Source organism: Triticum aestivum, chromosome 3A, assembly GCF_018294505.1.
Source record: "Triticum aestivum cultivar Chinese Spring chromosome 3A, IWGSC CS RefSeq v2.1, whole genome shotgun sequence".
Lineage (NCBI taxonomy): Eukaryota > Viridiplantae > Streptophyta > Magnoliopsida > Poales > Poaceae > Triticum > Triticum aestivum.
In genome coordinates, this window is record NC_057800.1 from 67,787,798 (window position 1) to 67,793,841 (window position 6,044).

At 39.9% G+C, this 6,044-nt stretch overlaps 1 long non-coding RNA gene across 9 annotated transcripts in view; it reads right to left on the reverse strand.

Annotated features, from left to right (window-relative positions):
- Nucleotides 1–753: 753 nt before the first annotated feature.
- The window catches only part of LOC123060351 (uncharacterized), a 13,103-nt gene continuing 7,812 nt past the window's right edge, over nt 754–6,044 (reverse strand). For 4 of the 9 annotated variants that reach the window (XR_006427912.1, XR_006427919.1, XR_006427913.1 and 1 more), the window contains 4 exons: nt 4,006–4,228; nt 3,116–3,672; nt 2,580–2,710; nt 754–1,014 (listed from right to left, as the gene is read on the reverse strand). This is a non-coding gene — a long non-coding RNA (uncharacterized lncRNA). Of the gene's footprint in view, nt 1,015–1,089; nt 2,711–3,115; nt 3,673–4,005; nt 4,229–6,044 lie in introns of all 9 variants that reach the window. The other 5 variants (XR_006427915.1, XR_006427917.1, XR_006427918.1 and 2 more) reach the window with 5 other exon arrangements.

Consider the following 6,044-nt stretch of genomic DNA (forward strand, 5'->3'; position numbering starts at 1 on the left):
AAAAAAATTAAACACAACACTTCTTATACCCAATTTTGGCAATCATCAAAAATAAAGTTACACTGACTATCGCATTTTGGGCCATGTAATTTGGACGTGAATAAGACATCATAATCATTTGTCTGACCTACTTTAGCTCGGCACTTTCATCTAATGAAAGAGTTGTGGTGCATGTAATACATCCTAGATAAACATGATATTTTCTATTTATTTTGAGAAGGCGTTTTTCTGTAAATTTGGAGAATATTTTTTTTGATTTTTTTTTTGAAAAATAGAATTATTTTTTTGGAGACGTACATTATCTGGTTGGGAAATTGCACGCTGCTTTTGTGTTCTTATATTTCATTTGCAGATGCACTGATTTTTTTTAAATATGAAATTACGCATGATACTACGCACAAGTAAAAGCAGTAGGCTGCTGGCGTAATTGTCCTGACATTGGAGAGTCAAGATCTAGATCAAAATTACATCGTCATATTTTTGTCTAGCCGAAGGTAGATCAAGTATACTCGCTGCTACCACACACCAACATAGAGCAGCAGTGCATCACTTCAGTTAGAGAGGCAAGATGACCAGTGCAACACTTCAGCTAAACAGGTGAGATGAAGTGTTCTAACTGCAGAATTGACATATTATTTTATACAATTCACATGAGCGATAGATCTAGCACCAGCATAGGTGGATCTATAATCATTCTTGTAAAATATGCCTTGACTTGTATCAAATATATAAACTTACTATGCAATGTGGAAAGTAAAACCAAAATAACCAACATTGGTAAATTCAACCAGCACATTTAAGACCACTCTCCTCCACAGCTTATTGTTAAAGAGTACAAATCTAGATTTTATGAAAGCTAAAAACTCATGTCATTTACAACCAACAATATCTAATTGGCCCTACTGGGATACATCTAATGAATTATGAGGCACGCTTTCCTTAGCTTCATATCTGAAACTACCATCATGAGCTGCCATCCAATAGAGAAGCTCCATTTTCAGAATAGCACATGTCCTGTTGAGAGAAAATGGAAGTTAGCACCAAGTACATCAATAGTGAAAAAATAATAAAATTTTCAGAGTAGCTTACAAAATCAATTTGCACAAACATATGGAGATATTACATATCAGTTTTATACTTGAGCCTATGCCAAGAGACCAATTGCGTTAAATACTTTCTCAAATCAATCTGTAAACCCTGGCTGTAAATCACTGTAAAACAAACATAGCTCAATCATAATTTGCACAAAGAAAAAAAGAACCTGCAGCAAAGTAGGTCTAGGCGATGGCTAATGGTCTTTCGGCAAAAGGTCGATGGAGGCAACATTTTGTGTAACAACAACAAAAATTGAAGTTAAAACTCCAACAATTACCTTGTTCATACAATATTCCAGATTTTGCAAAGATGCAATCAGCATGGAGTTCAATGGAACATAGAGCGGTTATAACAATATAGTAAATAGTGGAGTGATAGATAATCTTGAAAAGCTAACAATAGGATGCATAAGCTACTGGATGGGCCCATAGTGGAGTGATCTGGATGTTTCTTCCAAGATTATTTTGTCGGCAAGAGCAGATCAAGGCTTTAATTACTTGCTAGCAGCTAGCTGCACAAACTAAAGATTCAGGCATACAGATCAAAGAAGCGCTTGTTTACCCAATTGCCAAGAGCAGATCAAGGACTCAAGTAATTGCTAGCATTAAGTTAATCTGGGGCTTGCTATAGCGAGCTGCACCAACTACTTATTCAAAACGAAGAGGTGCTTGCTTCAGCCTATGCCAACACACAAATTTTCCAATCAAAGCGTTGCTTACTTGCTTGCATCAATTCAAACTGCTACTTGTTGCAGCTACTTTTACAAACGAAATAAGATGGCAAAATAATATAAAGTTTCATCCTATAATTACAAGTGAACTCTGGTTGTAAATCAAATATAGCTACTATAGGACATGATCCACGCTTTCAACAATTCAAGTACGCTCTAGCAATTTTCTAGCTACAGAGTTGAATCCCCACCTTTGTGAAAAAAAACAATTCTTATAGAACCCATTTTATTACATAAAAAGTAACAATCTCAGCTCTGGTTCCTACTCTAAATCATTTTAATTACAAAGTTGAATACGACGACGACGACTTATTCCTACTCTCGAAGTTTCTCCAAAATCACGTCCTAAATGTTCTGAACTGGGAGAGCAAGAACTCAAATCGAACAAAAAGAGACATATATTCCTCAAAAGAGAAATTTGAGGTGCTTCGCATTAGTCCATATAGAAAAAGAGCAACAATTTAACAACCATTTGAAGGCACCGCCCATAACTTGCTCAGGCTACTGTATAGTGTGCATTGTTCTGGAGGCCATGATCCACCCACAACAGAATCCCCGACCTTTCTTGCCCCAAAACCAGACAGAATATTATGCACAAAAATATCCAAATTGCTACTAAAAGCTACCAGCCAATAGCAAGAAGAACATTAAAAAGTAAGTAATGATGGTCGATGGTAGAAAGGAACAATGCAACATTCCTGCATTACTATTACAGCCCCTCAAACTATAAGTCTTCAATGAAGAGTATAATCACCTGCAGCACACCTAAACATATAGATGTGACCAATCTTCATGCCCGCTGCGTGGAACTTCTTTAATTGGAGTCGGAGCTGCTCCCACAAATCTTCACAAAGCTCTTCAAAATTTTCATATGTTATGGTGCCCCTGTAAAAAAATGGCATGCATGTAAACATGTAGAACTTGCACATTTTTTCTGGTCATGATTTAAGATTACATTTTCACTATATAATGAGAAGGGAGAGCTGAAAGCATGAGATGGGTAACAAGATCAACCATAACATAGCAAAACAGGCTTGTGGCAAATATAAAAAATGAAAAGCTAAGAAGCCAGCATGAATTAGTCTTGCAAGCTCCACACAATCATGAATACGCAAAGAAGATATCGTATAATATGGGTCACAAAACTCAAGATAGAATGTGAGCATGGGCACAAAATCACCTCACAAGAAGAATTTCTGTAACTCATGATTGCTATCATATTTTTATCATAGTAATGATGCTTTCTGAAGCAACCAAGCTAGGTGCATGAGTAACACAGAGAATCAGTACCTCATAGAATATTAGTACTTCGGAGCCATGTGCCTTTAACTTGGGAAGACATTTATCTAACAGAACCATCTTTTCCTGTAGAAAGGGAAGTAATTTTCCTCATCTCAAAGAAAAGAATCATTTTTTCCTGTAGAAAGCATCAAGCCTTGAGGAGGCGCACCAAGGACGATGCCCTTGAGCTGCTTCAGGACTCCAAGGAGACCGCTAATACTGCAGTCCGCACCACGGTAGGGGAGGGCCGATGCCGGTGGAATCGTTGGGACGCACGACAGACTCAAAAATTTACAAGTCACGTAGTTTTACATATTTTTACTCACTACTGGAATAAGCGAATCATGAAAATGTACTCAAAGACTAAAACTGAATTCTATACACCAAATATAATTTTCAGGATATTCTAGTTTATTTAAATTGTGTGCCGCAATCATCTCCGTCCTCATTGCCTCCTCTACATCTGCCAATGTCCTCGAATCCTTGGCGTCCATGGGGATCCAGTATGTCCTCCTCATCGCGTCCAGCCATCATGCCCAAGACCTGCTACATGTGCCATAGAGCTCCTGAAATTTCAAAATCAATTAAAAAAACTAAACATATATGTGGATTCAACGAAAGATGTCTTCGCTTGTGCTCTACGAATAAGTGATCGAGGTCTTGGCTGTTTTGTACAAAGAACACAAAGTCCTGGTAAATGATTTACAATAATGTAGCATGACGTTCAGCTTGTTTGGGCAAGTGATGTTCAGTTTGTTCAGTTTGATCTTACCAAAAAGATCAACGTAATTCAAGACATGGGAACTCAACCAAGAATACATTGGTGCCTATCAATACGTCCCAATTGGATTTTGCCTTAAATCAGTGCAGGGGTGGCAGGGGAGCGCATGTGTGTGTACCTGTGCGTGGTTGTGATAATCGGTTCAGACGAAGTAGTGTCCTCGCCGGTGTTACGGAGGAGGGCCTAGGTGGAGGAGCTGTGTTCCGTGGATAGCACACGCTCAGCTGTCAGGACAGCGCCCAGCCGGACCATCTTGGGACGACACAGGGAGACGGGGAGCAACTGCACGACGGAAAAAATTGGGAGCCCAACAACACATTGGAAATCCATCAAGAGTTGGCCTGCAGTGTTGGAGCATATAGTCAATGTTCTCAAGATTTTGCAGATTCAACTTCTGAAGCAAAATCATACAAAAAGTGAATCATTTTACACATTATGAACATTCAGAAGCAGATAACAAACGTATCATGCATCTGTTCACTGCTGCTAAAATTGTATCTAACTAATAGTTGAGTAAGTCACCAGAGAAGTTGTTATGTATATTGAACATGTACTCAAGCACTCATGAAAAATCTTCTATACAAAATTAATCAGGCAAGAGCATGCCCATGCCAGTGAATTCTCAGACGACCTGGAGGTTGCTATTGGCGACGGGCTGAACTTGTGAAGGGCATCTCTAGCAATTATCAACGACATGGCATACTTTTTTGCGAGGAGGAGAGGAATCCTGACACAAACCTGATCCGATGACCGGAGCCGCCGTCGGACCAGCAGCAGGTACCCACACAGTCCCTATTCTCCCTTCTATTCTCTCCATCTCACCTCGTCTCCCTCCCTTGTATCTTCTTCCCAGAAGACCTAGTCGCCACAGCCATGGAGCACCGCCGCCGCCGGCCTCCACTACGAACCGTCGGGATGGATCCCGACCTCCGCCACTTCCCCACCGTTCCCCGCCTCCAGGAACTCTGCCGCCGTCATCCTGCTACCGATCGGATCGGGGATCGGGAGCGCCGCCGCGGCCAGCCTCTACTACAAACCACCGGGATGGATCCCGACCTCCGCCACTTCCCCGCCGTTTCCCGCCTCCCGGATCTCTGCCGCCGTTTTCCTGCTCCCGATCGGGATCGGGAGCACCGCCGCACCAGCCTAGAAATCATTTTTTATTCCCTCACCAAGGACCGCGGGTTGAATCCCTAAAACCACAGGGTTTTATTTATAAATTTCCGAACAAAACGTTTTTCTCACTTAAGAAAGGATGGCGGGTTGAATTCTTAAAAATAGAGGGACTTTTTTGCAAAAACAACGACGACGTACGGCCAGAAGCAATCACTGGTTTATTAGTTACTAGCAAAACATGCCCGTGCGTTGCAACGGGAAAAAATATCCATCCATCATGCTCACACTTTACAACATCGGCGAATCCTTTGAAATCTTTCACGATGCCACACAACAAACAACATGATAAGTGGTGTTTAGCAAAAAGCATAAGATTGGATGATTTTTGAATACTCAAGATGTTTCAAATTTATTTAACAACATAAATATCAATGGTAAACCGACATTTCCAAAATACCACATGTAAAGAAGATATTAATTAAGGTTGTATCGTAAACAAAATTTTAGAAATGATTAATATAATAGCATATTTAAAATCTGCATGATTTTTTGAGAGATTTCCATATATGACATGTTAGATTTTGGGTGTGAAAGTTATGAGTTAAAAAAAATTGAATGTGCCCGAAAATAGAAAAAATAAAAATAAAGTGGCTGGGCCAAAACTGAAACATCATGTGGCCCATCTGCTAAATAGGAGAGAATGGAGAAGGAGAAGATTTTTTGAGAGATTTCCATATATGACATGTTAGATTTTGGGTTTGAAAGTTATGAGTTAAAAAAATTGAATGTGCCCGAAAATAGAAAAAATAAAAATAAAGTGGCTGGGCCAAAACTGAAACATCATGTGGCCCATCTGCTAAATAGGAGAGAATGGAGAAGGAGAAGATTTCTCGAAAAAACAAAAAGGAGAAGGAGAAAGAAGTGAAAAGGAGAGAACCAGGAATCGAACCCGGGTCTCAGGTATGGAGACGTGAGGCTAATACCACCACGCCACTCTACCTCGCGTTATGAATGATATGGGCTTACCTTAAATAAACATAA